Source organism: Macaca mulatta, chromosome 4 (assembly GCF_049350105.2).
Source record: "Macaca mulatta isolate MMU2019108-1 chromosome 4, T2T-MMU8v2.0, whole genome shotgun sequence".
Lineage (NCBI taxonomy): Eukaryota > Metazoa > Chordata > Mammalia > Primates > Cercopithecidae > Macaca > Macaca mulatta.
In genome coordinates this window covers 48,141,615-48,165,649 of record NC_133409.1, presented here as the reverse complement: position 1 = coordinate 48,165,649, position 24,035 = coordinate 48,141,615, and the positions used below count along the sequence as shown (strand labels likewise).

Below are 24,035 nucleotides of genomic sequence, written 5' to 3'. Positions count from 1 at the left end.
CTGAAAATACACTGGAATTAAGAAAGTCAGTGTGAGTAAATGAAAATGTCATTAAATTTGGTAGAGTAATGGAGAGAGGGGTAACTTGAAGTTGATAAAGACATAAAAATCAAAGCAGACGAATGTATTTTAAGAATAAAACAATCTAAATTGCATGACTTAAAAGTAAACTAATAGGTAGAGAATTATGTATTATAAAGAAACATGAATGTGTTAACTACAGGTGTTAATATTTAAAAAATTATAGTGGGAATGATTTGAGACTTCAGACTCTTTCGGTTAAATGGCTTTTATGACATCACTTTTTCTAAATTACTGGAACCCATATTTGGTTTTACATTGTTTTGTCATTGGAAAATGCATTTATATAACTCAAGGCTCTTTTCTTTGTCTTCAAAAAATTATATGAACATGTTAGTTCCCTAAAAGTGAAAGAACATTATGTTTTTTATTGGTGAATAAGAAGTTGTTATGGAGTGCTCTATTTTTACAGCTGTGCTTCAGGGTATCACGTTCTGAAGAGGTCAGCTTGGCATGACCTCATGGGCATGAATCTCAGGGAGACAATTCTGAAACAGCCACAGGCCTGCAGCGTCACAAAGCCAGGGCAGAACATCCAGATGCTGTCATTAGGAGGCATGCGGTCTGTTAAAGCTTTAGGGTGGAAGGCCCAGGAGGATGCAGCTAGAAGAATGCAGCATCCACATTTGTGGCAACTCTCTGGGTGCTGTTGTAATTTTAACTCTTGAGTTTGTTTAATAGAAAAAATAAATAGGGCCCTGCGTGGTGGTTTACACCTTTAATCTCAGCACTTTGGGAGGCCGAGGCAGGCGGATCACCTGAGGTCAGCAGTTTGAGACCAGCCTGGCCAAAATGGTGAAACCTCATCTCTACTAATAAATAAATAAAAGTAAGTTAAAAAAAAAATAGGGAAAAATAAATAGGGAGGCAAAGAGGAAAGGTTTGAAGGAAAAAGGTATTGAGACTGAAGTAGAGAGACTGTTGTAATTTCATTTCATGGCTCATGTTGTTCTTGTTAAAATTACAGAAGCTCCGGGCATGGTGGCTCACGTCTATAATCCCAGCACTTTGGGAGGCTGAGGTGGGTGGATTGCTTGAGGTTAGAAGTTCGAAACCAGCCTGGCCAACATGGCAAAACCCATGTACTAAAAATACAAAAATCAGCCAGGCATGGTGGTGCATGCCTGTAATCCCAGCTACTCGAGAAGCTGAAGCAGGAGAACTGCTTGAACCCAGGAGGCGGAGATTACAGAGAGCCAAGGTGGCACCACTGCACTCTAGCCTGAGCAACAGAGCAAGACTCTATCTAAAAAAAAAAAAAAAAAAAAAAAAAAAAAAATTACACAAGCATATTATGATTTTGAGAAGCTGTGTGAAGCTACTTTCTTTATCTGATAAGAACAGAATTTCTGTGTCTAATACTCAGATATGATCATTTGGGATATGGATTAGCTTTGCTGTCTTTACTTTGGACTCCTCTGTATCAAGGTTGGTGGTAGTTGAGTACACGTGTCATTGGAAGTTGTTTATAAGAGTCTTATTTAATCAAATAAATTAGGAAGTACTAACGTTTTCTCATCATTTAGAAATATGTGTTATATTTTTTATCATCACTGTTAATGAGAATAAAATTTGTTATTTGGAATTCACGTGCACTCAGAATTGTTGCCACTTGCAGTGTATGTAGTGTCACCATGGACACCATTCATACCTGTTGCTTCTGCTGCGGTGGCTGTCACTGTCCCTATCCAGAGCTGTACCAAGATCTGCACTCAGAAAATTTTGAGGAAAATTGTTTAATAGGGTTGGAGTGATATAACCTTTTTTTTTCATCATTCATGTATTCTGTTTTTCATATCAAGTAGATTGGTAATCCTGGAGAAGGGAGAATTAGTAATAAAACCAACAGTATATCACATATGAAACTGCTACTAAAATTTTACTTACTTGTTTCTTGACTATTAGAATAAGGGTGGGAAAGAAGTTATCAACTAATCACCTTTGAAATTATGGATGAGTGACATAAGTTAATAATTGCTTATGGCAGCATAGTTATTAACAGTACAATAGTAGAGGAAGTGCATTTAAAATATAGTTAACATACAGTAAACCAGCCTGTCACATTTATAATGTGTCCATTATGCTATAGTAGAAGCCTTAGGAAAATTAAATACTATGTATATCTTTCTAGAGAAAGAATTTCCATCATAATATGGTAGTCAATTAAAACACAGTAGCTTCTTTCAAAACGTAAAGGATATTTGCTTACTGTTGATTAATGTATTTAACAAATACTAATTGAGTAGCTGTTATGTGCTGGGCGCTGATCTGAGAGCTGGGGATACAGCAGAAACAGTTTCAGTCCTCATTGGAGGACCCTAATCCGTATTAATCTGACAATCATACGATGCAGAATTATAAATTAGTTGATAACTTCTTTCCTCCTCTTATAATTATAAATTATGCTTTTAAGGTGCCAGGAGAGAGGAGAACAGGAGAGGTTCATCTCTTTGATGAAGTCAGGGAAAGATTTTTCTGAGAAACGGGCATCTTGAGCCCAGATTGACTAATGGGGAGCATTAAATAAGTGAAGGGGTTGAGGGATTCTCCAGGTGGAGGGAACCGCTAGGGCACAGGCTCTGTGATTAGTGGGATCATGGTTCTAATCAAAGGCGTAAAGGAACACTGCTATGGCCGGAGCACCAAGAACAAGGCAGCTGTGCAGGGCTCAGTCCACACAGAATCTTATAAACTCAGTTTAGGATTTTGGTCTTCATCCCAACTTGAATGGAAACCCATAGAAGTTGTTCAGACATGGGGATAAAAGGATTAGATTTGCATTTTGAAATTTACTTGGACTATGTAGTAGAGCTTTGCATGGTGAACAAATTGGAGGGTGATTTCGGATCTAGAACTACTCAAGAGATCATTGCAGTAAACCAGGGAGTAGATGACTCCACTGAATTAATCCACTACAGTGAATTAAAGAGGTAGAGGTGGAGAAGGGAGAAAGATTGGTGAGATTTGAGAGATTTCCAGGAGGAGAAATAGATAGGGCTTGATCGTAGATGTAGAGAGTGAAGGAGAGGAAACAGCCTGGAATGAGTCCTAAGTGTGTGGCCTGCGCGCCTGAATGGGCAGAGGCGCAATTTATTGGGATGGGGCTCACTAAGGGGAAAGCCAGGTTTAAGAGAGTGGTGATTTTTGTTTCTGGATATGTTGAGTTTAAAGTGGCTTTGAATTATCTAAATAGAGATGCCAAGTATTCAGTTGATCATAGGAGTCTGGAGGAGGGGGTGGTCTGGAGATAGAAGTGGGTATCATCAGTGTATAGATGGTGTCTGAGTTGGAGTGGATGAGAGGGTGTAAAGAGAACAGAGACGAAAAGAGGATGTGGGGCTGACTCTGGAGAAACCCTAACTTTTACAGGCCTGATTCAAGGGAGTGATGCAACCAAGATTAAGAAAGGCTGGATAGAGGTCCGTAATAAAAGAGAGTCCAGTGTCATAGCATCTATGTGAGGAGAGATACAGTAGAGATTTTGCCAGGGCTGCTGTGATAAAGTCCCACATGCTGGGTGGCTGAAAACAAAAGACATCTATTGTCTCACAGTTCTGAAGGCTGCAAGTGTAAAGCCAAGGTGTCAACAGGGTTAGCTCTTTTGAGGGCTGTAAGGGGCAATCTGTTCTTTGCCTCTCTCCCAGCTTCTGGCCATGGTTTGCAATCCTTGTTTTTCCTGGGCTCCTCATTACTCTAGTCTCTGCCTCAGTCTTCACGTAGTATTCGCCATTTGTGTCATGTTGGATAAGGGGCCCACCCTACTACAGTGTGATGTCATCCTAACTAATTACATCTGCAAGGACCTTATTTCCAAACAAGGGTGTGTTCTGAGTTACTGGAGTTAGAACTTCAATGTATCTTTTATTATTAATATTTTTAATATTATTGTGTCCAATGAGTTTCAAATCAAATGTTTATGGTAGCTGAGATAAATGCAAGGAGTAGGAATAGAACAAGATTAAACGGGGGAGAAATAGTGGGAAAAACAATTCTTAGAGGAGATGAGATTTGAATTGGGCCTTAAAACAAGGGGCTCAGGATTTACATTTGAGGAAAGTTGAGGTGGAAAGGGCATTACCAGAGAAGAAAACCTGCATGACGTCTTCATCTGGAAAAGTATTCACGGCCTTCAAAAAGTAGGAATCTGCTCTTTGTCACTTAGCATAAAAGAACCATGTTCTTGCTGGTTTCCCTTTGTATGGAAAGAATATTAGATATTTGTATTTGATGAAGAGCCTTTTGGCATAAGTAAGGCTGGATTGTGCATTCAGTTTATTTAGTTAACAATTATTTATTATGTACCAACTACTGTTTGCCAAGAGCTGGGGATACATCAGATTTTGAATAGTCATTTAACCTCTCCCTGCAACACTTCTGCATCAGCCATCATTTTAACACACAGTTTATGAGTGAAAGTATGTTGGTTGTCTCTTGTGACTCTGCCCATTTTCAGAGTCATAAATGTAATAGTAACTAATAATTACTGAGCAGCTTACTCAAGACCAACCACTATTCTAAATACTTGGCCTAAATTAACTAATTTAATCTTTATTGATATTTTATAAAGTAGGCTCCAAATTTCATAAACTCTAAGGTATCATCGGTTGCAAGATGGCATTTGATGTACCTCTAAGAAAGAAAAACAAATATTCCAATTTTTGAAAGATGCCATCCATAATAAGACACATTCTGATTTCAAAAATGTTAAAACATGAAAAAAAAGCATATGTCTTAGAATTGGTAGACCACATAAATTTGATGGCACATGATTAACTGTGGCTGACATGTGAGAAAACGGAGGCACCAAGAAGGGTCTGTTGCTTGCCCAAGGTTACCTACGGATACACAGTGCAGCTCAGATTCTGCTTCAAGGGGCTGGTGCCAGAGTCCATCCCCAGTACTATGACTGCAATCTCGGAGCACATCTCTGGCACTCTTTTTTTTTTTTTCCATGTACTGAGAGCCTGATAATGTTTCAGGGCTCTAACTTGACTGAGTTTTGGGGTACACTGTGGTGGGAGAGACAATGTGCAAACGTGCAACTTGCTGATCTGGCTGATCAGAGACTTTGCTGGGCCAGTCTGTTAGTTTACTACTTTTTATCAATCTGGAATGTTGACAGTGAAGAAATGCCACAATGGTGAGCCACGAGATGGGGTGGAGGTGAGGATGGGGCAAGAGTGGGTGACTTTTCTTGTGGCAAGTGATGCATCTTTGGCCCTGTTCTAAGTTTCACTTCCTCCAAAGGCCACATTCAGCACCCCCTGCAGTTGACTGTGCTCTCTGTGATTGTCATCAGTTGTGCTCTCACCGTGTTACTTGGTTTCATTTCCTGTGTTTTACCTTTCCTCTGGTCTATGGTGGCCCTGTAGACACCTGTTTCTTCCAAGGCTTGTGGGAAGGTGCCTAGAAACTTAGTAAAGTACGGCAATTAGATACTTAGTTAAGTATGGCAATTAGATACTTAGTTAAGTATGGCATTGAAGTTGGCAGAAGAAAGCAGTGAGCGGTGAAGTACCAGTGTGATAACTCTTCAATCCTTTTTAATATTTTCTGTCTTCATGGGGACAGCCAGTGTGTCCTGATCCATGGGTTTTCCCCTTCAAACTGGTTTATAAGTTTGTTCATACTTCAGATTCTTTGAAACTATCCAAATGATAGCATGAAGGAAATGTACGTTTTTCATGTTTCAGAAGTCGTTGTCAGAGTGAAAGTAGAAGTTCTCATTAGCATCCCAAGGCTTGAGTTTTTGAAGATGTTGTAACAGCATGAGTAAGAATTGAATTGATAAAACTTTTTGACAAGCTCATCCTAAGCTAAGCTGTTTGGTTCCCATAGGTCACCATGAGTCCTGGTTTTGTCTCCCTGCTGTGGTAAGGGGCCATCCTCTGTGTGCTGGATGATGACAGTCTTAGTCTCCTTGTCTGTAAATTGGGGCTAACAATACCTCCAATACAGCCCAGTGCTTTTCTGATTTATGTCTGCTAAGTACATTTTCAAACCCACTTCTAAAATCATTTGATTTTTTTTTTCTTCTTATAAATGTGCAGCACAAGCAGTAATTCCATCTAAGTATCTACCTTGTAGGAATGATCACAAAACCTTACCATTCTTTAAACTTGCAGTCCCCAACCTTTTTGGCACCAGGAACCAGTTTCATGGAGGAGAATTCTTCCATGGTGTGGGGATGGTGGATGGTTTCGGGATGAAACTGTTTCACCTCAGATCATCAGACATTAGATTCTCATAGGGAGCATGCAACCTAGATTCCAAGCATGCACGGTTCACAGTTGGGTTCGCGCTCCTATGAGAATCTAATGCTGCAGCTGATCTGATAGGAGGCGGAGCTCAGGCAGTAATGCTTGTTTGCCCACCACTCCCCTCGTGCTGTGCGATGTGGTTCCTAAAAGGCCATGGACCATTACTGGTAACTGAACATGACCCACTGGCCTTGAGAAGCTGACTGTAGAGGAGATGGATGTGCTCGTAGCTATCAAGCCAGGATGAAAACAACCATGAAAAGAGAGGTGTGATGAGGAGAAGGGAGAAGGGATTTCTGAGGAGAAAGATGTGAATTCTGCTAGAGGGGCTTGAGAAGACTTAGTGGGAGGGACAAAAGTTTCATCACTGTTGTTAGCATGTGTTTGGAACTAGATGTAAATAGCAATGGTTGTATACACTAAGGTCTGAAGTTGTCTTTTCAGAAAGAGTGACACTCTGGAGCAGTACTCTCCCGTTGAATTGGATTGGCCGATATGGTAGCCGTTAACCACAAGTGACTTTGGGGTACTTGAAATGTGGCAGTGCAACTAAGGAACTAATTTTTAAATTTTATTTAATGTTAATTTTATATTTAAACCTAAGCAGCCACATATGACTAGTGCCTACCATATTGGATAGCACAGCCAGAGGAAACCTACTGTCACTAACCCAGTATGGGGATTTCAGATAATTGTCTTGATCACAAATCAAATCACAAAGTCAGAGACTTTGACTGGATTTTGCTTTTCAGTATCGTTAGCCATAAGTACTAGTACTGAAACATCCGTTAGACACTAAAATACAGTAAGTAACTCATTAATTATGAAACAATGAGCGGTAAGTTAAATTAGTGATACCCTCTACACACAGACTCATGCATAGATCTACATGCATGCACACATATGCATCACAGACACAGAAACACTGACACATACTTCCCCTGTTTGTTTCTTGAATTGAACAGAGGGAGAAATATGTTTTTGAATGACTTGTCTCATTTCTGAGACAGTGAATTAATGATCCTTCTGCTGGGAGCAGCGTCAGGCTGAGCAGAGTCCCTGATGGAAGGAAAGGACCATTTCTGCCCTACAGTAAGAACCCTGCAAAAAAGGGTCTCAGATGATTCTTAGTTTCCTCATCTGTAAATCTCGTGATAACAATACCTCCTCCATCTGCCTCAAAAGATAATATATGTTTGTAAAAGCTTCTTTTCAGGGAGATTTTCCCAAACCAGTATCTCATCTTTTTAATAAGCCTGCAGGGCATTTCTCTTTCTGTGTTGACTATGGTACCAAGAGATATGATTGTACATATTTTCTCCTTGATCTTAAATGCGCTATGGCAATCATCACACCTTTTTAGAGACCCACTTGAAAATTGCTACGTTTAAATTCTGCCCCAAAATTGTTTTAGAATTCTTCCTTTCTGAATCCCAACTGTATTCTGCTCAGTCCTAGGCTCTGCCCCCTCAGTAGGTTTGTCCTGTATCCACTAGACTCCCCTGAAATGTTGCTTGTGCTTATTTTTAAGTTTTTTCTTTTTTTTTTTTTCATGTGTTTGTGCTTTGTCTTCCATATTAAAGTGGAAACTCCCTGGGTATAGGTGGCCTTTAAACTTTATTGTCTTGAACTTTTTAAACTTAATTTTATCCAGTGCATTGCAGAGGGTGGCATTCATTAAATTTTGCAGACTGGTAGTAAAATAGAGGACTTGAGTCTTTAGGGCTCAGACTGACATTTTCAGTGTGTAGTCTTTGGTTATTTAGATCAGTGGATTCAAGCTGTATCATGCACAACGGTCTTTCAAGGAGCCTTAAAAAATTCAGGCCCCCATGCTCTACGCATGTGATTCACTGGGTCTGAGGTGAGGCATAGGGAATCTGAATTTTAAGAGGCAAATTAGGTAATTCTGCTGCTGATGATCTGAGAACTAGTCTTTGAGAAACAGTGGTTTATATATTAAGATACCATTTCTACAGACTGTACTTAAAGAAGGCTTTTCTGGCAGTAGGGATCTTGCTTCTAAGCAGAAGTGTAGGTTTTTGTTGTTGTTGTTTTGTTTTGTTTATTTTATTTTTATTTTTATTTTTTGAGACGGAGTCTCGCTGTGTCATCAGACTGGAGTGCAGTGGCATGATCTTGGCTCACTGCCACCTCTGCTTCACGGGTTCAAGCAATTCTCCTGCCTCAGTCTCTCGAATAGCTGGAACTACAGGCGTGCGGCACCACACCCAGATAATTTTTGTATTTTTTAGTAGAGACCGGGTTTCACCACGTTGGCCAGGATGGTCTCAATTTCTTGACCTCATGATCTGCCCGCCTTGGCCTCCCAGAGTGCTGGGGTTACAGGCATGAGCCACTCTGCTCGGCCTGTTTTATTTATTTTAGAAGAGAATGAGAGAAGAGTGGGACATTTTGTTGGTAAAACATTTCTTTAAATTACCTTCTTAAATGGGTGGCAGGGTCAGTTGTGTAATAGAAATATCTCATCAGAAGGAAACAGATAACCCATAAAATGATTTTATCAAACTGCAATGGTAGAAAATACCTATTCAGCCTCCACTCAGAGTTTGTCCTTATTTTAGGCTCAGTTTTAATAGGTTTGATGATCTGATTGGCTAGAGATTAAGAGCAGTATATGGAAGTCAAATATTGTCACTGGTAAAGGATCACATATTGACTGCAAATGTAATCACTGACAGCCTGAAAGTGAAGAAGGAAACAGATAAACTATAAAAATCAGAGGCAAGATCTTAAAGATCAAAATATAGGCCACTGGAGGAAACAAGAGTGCAGGGGTAAGCAAATGTAAGCATCTTAGTAGCTTCAGAAGCTATTACTGTGTTTCCCCCAATTTACAGTAGCTATTTGTTGATCTTTCTACTCAGAATCTAAGTTCTACTAGGGCTGAGACCATGCCTGCCCCATATGATACTGTTATCTCCAGGACTTAATGTTGTACTTGACTCATAGAAGAGGCTTCATAAGTATTTTCCTAGTAAATGAAAATAATTGAATGAGTAGGTTTGCTATGGTGACCTATGTTTATGATAATGACCCTGAGACGTTTCTGATTAAAAACAGAGGCAATTTTTTTTGCATTTTAGGTATATGTAATCTCAAAAAATGTTGGTGTATAAAGGCTTATTAAACATGCTTAACATATATTCATTCATTCCTCAGTGATCTCCTCTCTAACATTGTTGTACTCTCCCCTGCCTACTTTATATTTAAATTGTCTTAAAATCATGGGATTTAATTTTCAGATTTATAAATACTCATATATATAGATATATATGAAAATATTTTGAATCATCTGCCAATGTATACTATACCATTACTATGTAAACACAGCATCTTTTAAGGTCTTGAAAAATATTCAGATAGATTTTTGTCTATAGATAATAGAAATCTATGTATAGCAATTTGAAGCTATCTCTTTCTGTACAGCTAATGCTTTTATAGTTAATTGTCCTTTAATAGATCATAAGGATTTCCTTGGATCACAATATATTTATTAAAATAGATATTTCAGCATGCATACTAATTAAGAAAATGAATGTTATGTGTTAGGCAGACACACAGGCTCCATATAGTAGAGAAAATAACGTTTAGATACCTCTAAAATGATATACCTGCTCTTCAAGTGTTTCAGATTTGTATCGTTGAAATCTGCCCTTTAGTAGACTATTCTTAACTAAAAAAGGAAAGTTATTTTTGATATTCTATAAAACAGGTTAAATTATGCTTGGTTCCTTTGCACTTTGTTTCAAAACTGTGTTTTTAATTTGTTGTGTAGAATTCGGGTTTTTTTTTTTTTTTTTTTTGCGAGATGGTATCTTACAGAGTGGAGGAAAAGATGAGAGGAAGTCTTTTTCCATAGGTATGTATTTGATCTTAGGCAAAATTTTGAAATAGGGAAAAGTGTGTTTTTGACAGTGATATCCTACCACTTAGCACTCTTCTCAACCCACTCAACCTGAAGACACCAAGTTATCAAAATTTAGTCCTTGGTCTTTGATTGCTATAGCCCATTTCAGTCTAAACCACTCCTTTAAACTTTTCTAGTTCCTAAGTCATCTGTATTTTCTTACCAATCAAAAGTCCCAGCCAACAATTATTTGAGTACCTGTTCTGATTTTGGCAATGGGCTAGAAACTGTATAGAAATAAATGTGAACCCTAGATCATGTTCTCAGAGAGAATGCAATCTAATATTGTTAATAGCATGCATGACTAACTCATTTTACTAGAAAAGACAGAATATACAAAAAAGAGGCATAAACCAGATGAAATGAAAGTTCAGAGAAAAAGACCAGTTGCAGGAACCAGGAAACGTTTTTCTGGAAGATGTGGACCTTGAGGATTGGTTAGCATCTTTAGAAGCAGAGATGGGTTGGAAAATGGACATAATGTTACAAGTGAAAGTAGGAACACCACATATGGCTGCCCAAGAGTTGGATTTTGCAAAATCATGAGGGCACCATTCAAATAAAGTATGATATAAATGGTGGCATTAGTGAAAGTCAGGAGACAGGAAATGTACAGGGTTAAGATCTGCGAATCATAAGTAGGATAGCCTGGACCATGTTGTGATGGAACTTGAATGAAAGAGTGAAGTTGTTTTGCCCTCTTCTTTAGGTTGTTGTGCTAAAAGTCCTTTCACACCTCTCAGACTTTGAGTTTCTTTGATTTTCTGTAATTCAGTTGGTAAGAGAGAGCTGAGGAAGATTTTTGAGTAATGGAGTGGCTTGAAATTTCAGAAGACGAATGATTAGTTAGAAATACATGGGGTGAAATGAATTAAAAAGTTATTAGACTTCAGATGTGTTTAAAGTGGTTCTGCTTCTTTAAGGCCATCAAAGTACAGTTGGAGTAATACATCAAACCGGTGCTCTAGGGGAGGTCACAAGAACAGACCTTTTTGGATTGGTCCTGTGTGCAGGTCCTGTCTGTTGAATTGCCCAGTGGACAGCCTGTTGATCGCAGCTGTTTGTTTATGAGGTTTCACTCCCTTCTTGAGCTCCAGCTCCATGAATCAAGAGCCCCAAAAGGAGGCTTGTTAACAGGCTGCTGGAGTAGGGTAGAGACAAAGTAATGGGGCTCAAATTACAGAGGTGAAAAGGAAATTCATTCATTCATCAAACCTTTATCAAGTACGACTGAGGGTGAGCAGTGACTTTGTGTGCTTTGTGTATATTCAGCATCTGGTGCTATTTTATTGCTTTGACCCTTTCTCTCCCCAAATTCTCTAAAAAGTTTTAGATTTCTTCACAACAGCTGAGACTCTCTAGGGGTAACAGTAAGACTACTGGTAGTGCTAGAAGGCGACAACCCGGGGACAGCAGCAGCTGGTTTTATTTTTGGTTTTTGTCAGGTGTTTGTAAGTTGAGAACTGCCTGTATTCAAACAACGTGATTTGGTAGTGTATACTGAACTCCCATAGAAATAATGGATGTAGTACAATCACAAGGATAAAAATGAACAATCTAGCATCACATGCTAGGTAGTAAACTTTGTAAGCACTTGGGCATGGATTAATAGCTTAAAGAGTATGGATATGCTATGGACCATTCACAGTTTCATTTCATGTAGGATATAGGTCTTGCTTTGGTTACAGAGATCTGGCCATTGGTGAGCTCTCCTGTGGAGTAATCATTGTTTTTTGGTAGGTACTGGTTGATGCATTTGGGAGATTTCATTTTGGAACTGACTGGATTCTGTAATTTATTTGTTCTTGTCAAGTTTTTAATTTATCACACAAGCAATATTATATCACCAATAAAGAAAAGATGCATAACTATCTCATAGGCTTTTACAATGTATCAACTTGATTTTTAAAATTTTTCCTTGAATAGTCTTTGATCTTTGCCCACATTCATACACTTGAAATAGTTATAATCATGATATTGATACAATCCTTACTTTCAAAATCATTTTTATAAACACTTTCATTTTGCAAATTACCATATTCTAATTTTAAAGGCTGCATATTTTAATCTAATTTAATGATCACAGTTTTCTAAAAATCCCCTTATTCCTGAATGTTCATTATTTTTTTCTTTTGGGGTTGTTTTTCAAAGGGTATAAATATTTTTTTATCATACATGGTCCCCATTTTCAAATTGCTTTCCATTTTTATCATGATTGTGCCCAAGTAAAAATTCTGACTGCATTGTTGTTTTGGTTTGCATTTTAATAATAATTAATGAGATATCTTTATTAATTACATTTCTTTGTCTGGATTGACTTGGCATATCTTTTCTAATTTATTTCTTGGTTATTTTTTGAAAAGTTTCTATGAGCTTTTTATATATTTTAAATATTAATTTTTGTTACCTTATATCTACTTGGTTCTACTATTTCTCAATGTGATTTAATTATTATTTTGTTATTTTATGCAATTAATGATTTTAGCTTTATCTAATCTAGATTATCTGTTTCTGATTAGTTTTTCATGAATGCCTTCAAAATTATTTTAAAATTACAGTGATAAAAATAGTGTAGTTATCTGATTATTATTATTGTTAATTTTTTGGGAGACAGAGTCTCACTCTGTCACCCAGGCTGGAGTGCAGTGGTGCTATCTCAGCTTACTGCAACCTCTGCCTCCCAGGTTGAAGCAATTCTCCTGCCTCAGCCTCCCAAGTAGCTGGGATTACAGGCATGTGCCACCATGCCCAGCTAATTTTTGTATTTTTAGCAGAGATGGGGTTTTGCCATTTTGACCAGGCTGGTCTCGAACTCCTGACTTCCAGTAATCCGCCCCCTTTGGCCTCCCAAAGTGCTAGGATTATAGGCGTGAGCCAACGCGCCTGGACTGATTATCATTTTTTATGTTGCTTCTTGGTCTACTGTCAAGTGGCTTGGATTCTTACGGACTTGTATATTCTAAAACCATGACCAAGGTGGGGGGAATTAACAGTTTGAACCATTAGTAGTTAAAGGACCTAATATGTCATATAATTTTTTCAGATTAAATGTAGACTTATAGATTGATGGTTTAGACAGCAAATGAAAACTACATTCAGAAATTTCTGAGTACAGTGAATCTGGCTAGTAAATTAATAATTGTATTTAACCTCAGTTTTAAAAACAAAAACACTTATATTTATTAAACACTTGAAAAACACTCCATGTTTGGAAATTATTTTTTTCCACGAGCTTTTGAGCATTTATAACACTACTTTCCAGTGTCTTGTTTTTAAACTGTAAGTAATAGTACATTTTTAAATGTGATCTCAACTCATTGGTCGTTTGCAGAAATCATTTTAGCAGGCCCCCGTATTGATTACCTAAATCATGCCTTGTTGGTTTTCTTCTTCTGAGGCTCAGATTTTATGGTATAAACAGGATGCACTTTTGGAATTTATAGTGCATTTCAAGATTTTCTTTATATTGGTTTAATTGATATTATAATTATTTTTAAATAACCTAAGTTATCTGGTAAATAGTTTATTGGTAGATGGTTGAGCAGTATCTTTCTTAACTTTAATTTAGAGATGGGAATTCAATATATCTTCCAATATTTCATACAGTAGAGGAAGAATTTAAAAAGTGAATGAAAGGTTGTTTTCCCTTAGTTTTAAAAGATAAATTGTAATATCAAAAATATTATAAAGTAAATGGGTAACCAAAATCATCAAGATAGTTAAGAAAATGGAATTAAGTTGGTTATAACAAATCATAAAAGGAGAGGAGTCATACTTGTTAGGACAAGCTTATGCTAATGACATATCAGCCTATGTTATCCCAGGTCAATAGATATGAAAACCGCAGTTTACCCAGGGTTACTTAACTGATAATAATAGTGTGAAGATAACAAATTGAACTGATACAAGTAGAAAGACTAAGAATGATCTTCGGGATAAATGAAAACAAATGGATAATAAACTGATCTTGCAGAGTAATATAGGTTATGGTGTTATGCTTTAAAATATCAGTATTGATAGAAATATTCTCGTGTTCTTTTGTTCTTTTGAAGGGTAAAAAGGGCTGTTTATCTTTTTTTGCATGTCATCAGTTTCATTGGGTTGCCTTATTTTCATTCAGAAAGAGTATGGACTAATATCCGTAGTGAGGTATGATTTAGACTTGAGTGTACTAGTAGGAAATTTATCAGTTGCATGTGTGCAGTAGTGCTTGGAATGAAATGTCACTTTCATCTCTGATACTGCACCTAGTGCGTTTTCTCATAGGCTTAATTTTGCCTTTTCAAGTTTGATGTCCTGTTGTTCAACACGAACAACAGCTTTAAAGGGCGATATCTAACACATTCTTAAAGGAAATATATATGACGCTGTAACCTTTTTACTCTAGCATTGTTTTCAAAATGTTAATTACTAAGTTTTCCAGAAATGAGTTTTAAAGATAAATGCATAAAAGAGATGGGTAAATAATATTTGGGGATGATAAGTGTAACAAGTGGAGAACAAAAGTAGAATGTGTGTCCTCAAATTCATCTTTGTAATTTCCCACTTTTTCATTTGGAGGTACTTGTCAAATACGAGTTGAAATTCAGACAGATCGAATTGGGTTTTTAAGTCTAAAAATGACTAGAAGTTTGGGTTTAATATTGCTATGAAGTTTTGTGTTTAGTCTGAAGTAAGTGAGCTTGCTACATCTCAGTCACTTCCTGCCTCATCCATATTCCTTAGTGTATAGCTGTGTTCCATCTCCTTGTATATATTGCAGAATGATCTGTCACTGTTAGGACACTTCAGGTGGAAAAGGTTTTCAGAGATTTATTTAAAATATCAAATTGCTACTAAGATGGAATTTTTTTAAACTTTATTTTGTTGCAATCATTTACTTTGTTTTGGTGCAATCATTAGCAATAAAGCAAGAGTGAAATGGATGAGAGAGATGAGTATCATAGACTCTAAGAAGACATGCTTATTGATAACCCTCTTTAAAAAGGAGTCCAAGAGAGCACCACCATAGTGGCGATTTCACATTTTTGTTTTGTTTTTTTTAACCTTGATATCAGAATCAGTGTGTGAAGTAATGGGAACCACCTCAACCATTTTTTTCTGCAATATGGTACCGGTATATATGCATATATGTACTGGTGCATTAATTTATGGGGTTGAGCAGGAGTTCATGATGCATTAATGTTATAACATAATTATAACATTAATATTTTGTGGATTCTTCAATACATAGCAATTAAAACAAAATGATTGTACTCCAAGTACAGAAATCAGGGAATAGTTTCAGTAGAATTTCAGCTTAAGAGATATTTACTTACATATTGAGAGTCAATCAAAGTGAAGTCTGAGCCTAGGACACTGTGTTAGTGAAGTATTATGTTTATTTCAGAATTTCTTAAATTTATACTTGACAGGAAAGTTCCTGGGCTTGCAAGTGATTATTGTTGCTGTTACTAACTGGCATAGATAAGAGGGGAAATGGTGGTTTAAAGTGTACATTCAATCAGCAGCAAGGGCTGAACTATTGAAAATGTGTTCTCTGTCCAGAAAACATTTTATTTTCACATAATTGTTTAAGTGTCTCCAGTGAACATTTACAATATTTATGGGGGTATAGTGCTTGTGGTTCAGTTAGCTCAAAGTCTTAACTTCTGTGCCTGGGTAATGGTGTGTTGTATAGCAGTAATTCTGAAATTATTTATAATAAAGGAGAAAACACCAGAGAAAATACCTGTTTACTGCTTCTAGTTTTACAACAAGGGAACACTGTTAGGAGTTCCAAAGTAGCATTAGTAGTTCAATGTTGAGATATTTTGTCTCCTCACCCCCCTGTCTCTAACATCCTGTTTCATCACAAATGTTTATCATTTTACTCATTGGTTCTCCACCCGTCTTGTGGGCTGCTGTGGTTGCTGTCACCCAGCCAAGAGGCTGGGGAATGCCTGTCCACAAGCAGTAAGGGGCATGTGGCTAGGGTGCTCAGAAGGTCCTGAGCATTGTAGTATTAGCATTGTGAGGCCATTGAGATAGGGAGAGAACAAGCCTATTTAAATAGCTGCCAGAATGATCAATACAAGCACCATTGTTGCTAGTCATAGTGGAAATATATGCACTGTCTTTAGCTGAAGTGTACAACATTTGAAGATGTCATACTGAGGTGTTCTGAAAGCTTCAAAACAGAAGAAGAAAAATTCTTATCTAAATAATATTACTATCTTAAAAAGGCTGTTCTGAGTGGTTGGTTAACTGTTTTAAAGAATGGTTTGGTTTGCCTGAGAAGTTTATTTGGTATTAATTAGCTACTCACTTAAAAATATTTAATATGACACAAGACACAATGTGATAGTACCATGGCACAGTCTACTTGTTTCAGATGGAATTGACATTTTGGAAGAGTATGGACCAGGAATTTTGTGATCTGGAGTTATGGATTTGGGGGCAAAATACCACAAGGCAAAGTTCCCATCTCATCACATTTTGTTAGGAATTGTGTCACATCAACATGCCTTATCACTGGTGATGTTAACCTTAATCACTTGGTTACGGTAGACTCTGCCAGGTTTTTCCACTGTAAAGTTACTGCTTTTCTCTTTCTATATTCTATTCTTTGAAAGTCAGCCCACACCTAACTGGAGAAGAATTAAGCTTTATCTTTGAAGGGAGGAAATAGCTACATATTTTATTGACTGATTGATTGACTTTGGTATGGATTCATGGATATTTATTTTATTATTTGGGTTATCATCTAGTGCCATCACTATTTTATTCCTCATAAACTATTTTCTAATTCTTAAGATTTCATTTTGCAGAGCACTCTAGCACTAATATTGTGTGTAGCTTAGTGCAACATCTTATCCACCTTTTTTTGCCTCTCCCTCCTCCACATGTTTGCACTCTCAGTTTTGAAACCAATTGATTCAGTTTTGCTGTTCTGGTTAAGATGAAGGTCATTTTCCTAGTCAAGTTGTAATGCATGCACTGTGGGAGGAGAAGTCATAATACAAAACTTCTTGTCGGCAGATTGGCGAATTTACCTGAGACATTGAGGCTCAAGATTATGAGAATGTGTGACTAGGACCAAAATCATATTTCCAGGTAGGAAATCAAAATTGTTCTATTTAACTCCTTTGCATTTGATTTTGCAGAAGTCAAATCACTGATTTCTTAGGAGATACAAAATCTGAAAAGGAGGAGCAGCATAGACATTGAGGTTGTGCTAGGAATTACTTTGTTTTTCTTTCATTAGATTATTTTATTTGATTTCCAAACAATAGGGTAATAGCTAAGTTTTGAAACAAGATCTGAGAGGAACTTGCAGAAGCATATCTATGTTTGCAAAAGTGTTCTGGATATGATTTTGATTCTTGAAACCTATTTGAAAAATAATCAGAATATAAATAATCTTTAGGTTTATCATATCAGAGAAAATAGGTACTGGTTTTGCGACGTTTTATGTGTTTCGTAGCATATTTATTAGCTATGGATTGATTTGTGCTTTGCATTTCTCATAAACTTCCCTAGATGTGATAAGGTCACAAACTCTCTCTGTTAGAAAGGGCAGGGGTGGGGAAAACTCACACATCATGCATGCACTTAAGTTTTGACATATTGATTTACAAAGACAAGAATCAGCTTGCTAGCAGCTTCTATGAGGTAATTTTACATGGAGTAAGTAAAAAAATTAAATAGAGTTCACGCAGAATATGAAGATGAGCAACTGAAAATCTGAAATAAAAGTGGAGTTAATATTATGCAGTGATTCTTACCTCTGCTGTTAAAAGCATAAAAGCACTGTGATCCTTCCATCTAAACTACAGAGGTTTCAGCTCCATGGCAACACGAAGAACCTATTCTGTCAGAGGGTGTGTATACACAACTGCATTCAAAGCACGGGGCTGGGAGTGAGTTTGGGGGGAAAAACCCCAACCCTCCAAGACTTGCCCATGCATTTTTATGTGTGTATTATAATAAGGTCTTTGTGCAAGGAGGCCTGATAGAAGTTCACATCAGCTGCACTCTGGTCTTTTACATGATCCAGCCACCATCCACCTCCCTTCTTTCTCCAGAAAGGAAGCCAGAAGAGGCAATTAAAGAATGTGACTGCAAGAGAAATGCTCTTCTCCCTCTCTCTTCTTGGAATGTCAACATAGTTATTGCTTTTCTGTGTGTCTCAGGGGGGCACTTGGCTGCTTCTTTCCACAGCCTTATTCCAGGGAGTGCTGTTTAATTGTAGCCTTCATGTAGAGTAGGGGCTGGCGAGAGCCATAGTCAGCTTTCTCCTCTGTGCAAGGAGTGCTTTTGGTAGGTCATCTGATGTCCCGCCTTGTACTTAAGTACCGTGTGGCCCGGGCTGGCGAGGTGGCGTGGAGTGATTGGCGAAGTGGGTATTCCTGCCTAGAGTTTCTCAGCCCCTCACTCAACTGTCAGATGTCAAGTTTCTTCTCTCACTGTGCTTTGCAGCCATACTCATCTTTGTCAATTCCACCAGTCCTTTGCTTAGTTTCTTCATTCAGAACTAATAGTATCACCACTTGACTATTGATATGCCCACGTTCCTGTCCTGCATCTTAGAAGTGAAAGCACAATCTGAAAAATGTTTATTTTTGCTCTGTTCCACTTTAGCCAATCCAGGAGATAAATGGAATATTCTGCTCTATCCTGATTAGCAATGAGAATCATCTCTATTAAGGTTTAGACCATTTTTATTTCACTGAAAACTTGAGGTTGAGTATCAGTGATTCTCTCCACTCGATTCACAGACTAGGGATCCAGGAGATAGTCTATTCAATACAGATCTTCACCCTTTTCCTTTCACCCCTGAACTTAACCCCTGCCCAGGATCAGAGATGGCTGCGGTGGTGGCAGGAGGAGATGATTGACGAGTGGCCTGGGAGAGGAGGATGCTATGTTCCTGCGGACACACAACAGCTAAATGTTGTTTTCAGCCTTACACTTTGAGCTGCACTCTCCTAGAGTTTACAAAGATAAATGACCTATTCTTGCCTCATTGTTTCTGCCTGGATCATTCTCTTGGGATTTGCTTTTAAAAATAAATTATTTGCAACTAAGATTATATGTACACATACAATTGGTTTCATTTACTAATTCACTTGTTCAAGTATTGTTGACTATTGCATGTGGGCCTGAGCATGCAATAAAAAGCAGACATGTGTCCCCGAGGAGCTAATGGTCTAGAACTGAAGGCTGCAGTCTGTAAAAACGGCAATACATTATGAAAGGGCTGTAAGAGAAGGATGCACAAAGCTTAGCTGTGACATGAAAGCAATGCAGCAGCTTTACTTGAGAGGCTTGACAGAGGACTAAGTGCTTGAGCTGCCTCTTGCAGGATGGGTGGGAATTTGCCTGGTAGACAGCATGGGAAAGGGCATTCCAGGAAGATAAAGCCTTAGCAAAAAAGGATCCAGAGACATGGAAACAGAAAGGTGCATTTGTGAGGTGCATTTCACATGGCAGGATTACAAGGTGGGAGGAGGAGGAGTAGAGTCACAAGGGAAGGATATGGAGAGCTTGGCCACGACCAGGTCAAGGAGGGTATGCCATGCTGCTACATTTGAACTCTGTCCTGTAGGCAAGACGGGGGGACATATTCCGATTAGCATTTTACAAAGATCTCTCAAGCAGCATCACAAGAATGATACAGAGGAAGACAAGCCTGGATTTGGGAGACATGGTTTGCAGACAATTATAGTAATATTCAAGAGAAAAAAATGAAAGCCTGAATTAATGCTGCGATATTTAGAATACTAAGCACAAGATGGACTGTCAAGCTTAGCACACAGTACTTAGTGGCTGAGTCAGTGTGAAGGGTGAGGGAAATTGAAGGCAATTCCCAGGACTTGCAGCTTGGGTGACAAGTTGGGTAGTGACGATACTGCTCAGGAGAAGGAAGATGAGCAGGCCTTTGAGAAAAGTAGTGACCTACATTTCATTTTTCATTTTCATTTTAATTTATTTATTCAGATGAAGTTTTGCTCTGTCGCCCAGGCTGGAGTGCAGTAGTGTGACCTCACTGCAACCTCCACCTCCTGAGTTCAAGTGATTCTCCTGCCTCAGCCTCTTGAGTAAGCTGGGAGGACAGGTGCGCACCACTACACCTGGCTAATTTTTGTATTTTTAGTAGAGACGGAATTTTGCCATGTTGGCCAGGCTGGTCTTGAACTCCTGACTTCAGGTGATTCGCCCGCCTTGGCCTCCCAAAATATTGGGATTACAGGCGTGAGCCACTGAGCGTGGCCTGTGTGACCTACATTTTAGATATGTTGTATCTGTGGTCATGTGTGGTCTGTGGAAAGATCCTTGGCTTTGGGATAAGAAAGACCCGAGTTTCAATTTTACTTCTTCAAAGTACTTCACCCGTGCATTCTTAGGTAAACCTCTGGAGATCCTTGATTTCCTGGTCTGTAAAGTGGGGATAATAATGACTGACGTGCAGGTTGTTTGTGATAGGTAAAGCTCCTGACTCAAAGCCAGTTCCAAATAAAGGGCAGATTGTTATCACTGCAGTGTCTATAGGCAGATGTCAAGACCTGGAGCCCAGGGAAGAGGCAGAAAATGCAGACTTCAGTGTCAAGAGCATAAAAGAGAACAAAATCAGTGGGGCTGAGGTGCCATGCTTGTTCACTCATCCAGAATCATTTGTTGAGAGCAGGTGTGTACTAAGCTCTGTATAGGAAGTAGGGAAGCCGAGATAGACAAGGATTAGTCCCTGGCCTCAGGATCTTAGCATCTATAGAGTGAGACAGAAAAGGAAGTCAAGAGTGTTTTGAATAAGAAGTGGCTCAATGATGAATCAATATATCCAGATTTCAAAATTGTGTAATATAATATATATACAGAAAAGGATGTAGACAGTTTGATGGATTTTCACCATTTGAACATTATCAGCATTCTAAGAGCACATCTCTTGCCCTTTTCCAGTTATTTTAGAACCCAAGGGTAACTGCTGTCCTAACTTTTAACACCGTATCTATTACTTTTGCCTGCTTTTGTCCTTTATACATATGGAATCATGTGCTCTGCTTCATGTGTGTGTGTCTGACTTATTTCACTCCATGGTATGTCAGTGAGATTTGTTAATGTTGTCGCATGTAACAATCATCCATTCTCATTACTGTGTTGAATTCCATCCTATGAATGTGCTATAATCGTTCATTCTACCATTGATAAACTTGGATTACTTTTGGTTTTGGCACTTACAAATAGTGCTTCTATGAATAGTATGGTACATCTCTGCAGGTGCAGCCCTAGGGGTGGAGTTGCTGGATCATGGGGCTTGCATGAATTCCGCTTTAGTAGTTATTACCACGTGCCTTTTTGAAGCATGTATGACAATCTGTGCCCCTTCTAACATGCATGAGGGTCCTAACTGTCCTCAACCTGCTGTGATATTTTCATCTTTTGCATTTTGGCCATCTGATGGCTATGTAGTGGTGTACCCTTGTAGTTTTAATTTTTAGTTCTTCGGTGGTTAACAAAGTTGAGCCCCTTTTCCTATTTATTTATTTATTTTTTTTTTGGATATTTTCTTTTTATAAAGTGGCTGCTGAACTGTGTTTTCCACCTTTCTATTGGGCTTTCTCTATTTTCAGCATCAATATTGAAACAATGAGAATAACTATTGAGGGCCTATCTGGAACTATGTTTGTGGAGGTAGAGAAGAGAACAATATAGTCATACTCTGTACTTCAAGAAAGCGTGGCTGTGTGTAGGAGGAGTGAGATGATAGAATAAGACATAGGACCCAGAAAGCGTTTCTGCATCAGTGTGAACCTGTTTATATGTGCTGACCAAGTAGAGCCATTGGAGAGGGAAATGTAGATGATATAAAGGAAAGATGATAATCGAGCAGAATCCTGGAGCAGCTAGAGTGCTTTGAGCTCTAGAAAGGACTGATTGGGGCAGGAGGAGGTATACTACTAAGTTTATGGGTAGAAACTGTGCATCAAATATAATTTTCTTTGAAAAAAAATTCATTATTTTTTTTTCTTTTTGTGAAGTGAAAGGCCAATTTATTTATCTAGAAAAACTGGATAATATTGACAAAAATGGGGAACACTTGGAATTGTCTCTGGAGGAAATGGCAGAGAGTGCTGAGCAGAGCATCCTGGAATAAGAAGGCCGACATTCAGAGGGCTCCGCAGAAGTAGCTCAGCCTGTGAAATTGGTACTTTTTCTCAGCGCCTCTAGATTACACAGGAACAGAAAAACCAGTGAACCAAATTGAGTGGTTTTTAGGATGGGTATGAAGGGCAAGGGTGTCAGATGAGTTGGGATACTGGCAAGACAAAGGGTGAAGTGGTTCACAGTGGGATTCAGAGACAATAGTGAAAGAAACCCAGAGCAGGAGGAAGAGGAAGATGGTGAACTGCTGGAATTGAGGAATTGGGTGTCTCCATAAGGTTGAAGAACAAACACTAAGTGTGAAGGTTAGGAAGGTAGGTGATGTGACACAATTGAATATATTAGCCTGTCTTAGAGACCCACATATAGTAATCTGAATTTCCTGTCGGGTTTTATGGGCAATAATCAAACATTTCAGCAAGTGACATCTCAAAAAAGGTCACGTTCTAAGTTTTAGCTTATCTTTTGCATTGTTAGTAACTAAATACTTTCTATTAAATGAAAACTTCCGATGAAGTTTTATTTGAACATTTTTCTTTAACATCGGCCATTAGTTGGTTCAATAAGGTAGTTTTTAATAATGAAGGTTAATTGAGGGATCCAAATGGTCAGGTTTCATATGCAAATGAAACACCAAAAATAAAAATCTATTGCTTTGGGCAACTTAAATGAAACAGGTTGGGTGCGTTTCTTAAGCCATTCATTATCTTTGGAGGCCTGGTTTGATCCCCTCTCTATTCTCTAGTTGTGTTTCCTGGCTGCTACACATTGAAATAAATAATAAAGTGTGTTAAAGTCTTTGGTTTAAATTTAGTACATAAAATGCCCCATATTGTGTGACACTCTCAGCTGAAGTCTAGAGAGTGAAGTTTATGTTTTTTATAAAACTAGCACATACACTCTGCTAAATGAAAAAGGCTTCAATGGAAGAACGACTTACAGGAATCAGCAGACTGAAAACCTTATGATTTATCCCAGTATGTAGAGAATTCACCTTGGCAACTTGCTGAAAAATGTAGATTTGGAGCCCCAGCCCTGGAGATAATGATGTGGATTGTCCACAGACTCAACTTTGAGGAAACTGCTGTTAAGCATCTCGTTTTGGAAGATTGCTATGCATACCGTCCTACATCATTTGACCAGGAAACAAAGCAAATAACAAGAAAGAGAAACTACAAAAGAAAAAAAAAATGATAAAATAAGATGAAAGCAAGAAAAGAAACAAGAATTTAAGTCCTGAAAAAAACATTTCTACCAGATTTTTATTGTTTTAAAAAAACCAAAATTTCAGTGGATGCTAGATAGAGTCATAACTGCAAGATTACAAACAAAAAACAATGTGAAGTTTACAAGACTGCACAGAAAACATATCAAGATACTGTTCAAGAAGAGGTAAACGGTCTATAAATTTAAACTTCAAGTGTTAACATTAAAATGTAGCTCTAAGTTTTATTTTCCCAACAACTTTTAAAATTGTAATGTGATGGATGTGCTACTTGTGATAATTTTGGTCATGGAGAAGGACTGTTATAAACAATTAAATTGGATTACTTAGTTTTTCTCCTGAATACCAATTCGTGCCAGTGAATTATCAAGGCGACTTTCAATCTCCAGGATGATTT

The 24,035-nt window shown here is 38.0% G+C and overlaps 1 protein-coding gene across 8 annotated transcripts in view; it reads left to right on the top strand.

The window, feature by feature from the left end:
• HIVEP2 (HIVEP zinc finger 2) overlaps positions 1–24,035 on the top strand; it is a 196,981-nt gene that overhangs the window by 26,367 nt on the left and 146,579 nt on the right. Inside the window, exon 1 of one of the 8 annotated variants that reach the window (XM_077999482.1) lies at positions 17,286–17,367. The exons of 6 other annotated variants lie outside the window; for them this stretch is intronic. The gene's annotated coding sequence lies outside the window, so the exon portion shown is untranslated. Of the gene's footprint in view, positions 1–17,285; positions 17,368–24,035 lie in introns of those variants that run through there. One more of the 8 variants, XM_028847172.2, reaches the window with a different exon arrangement.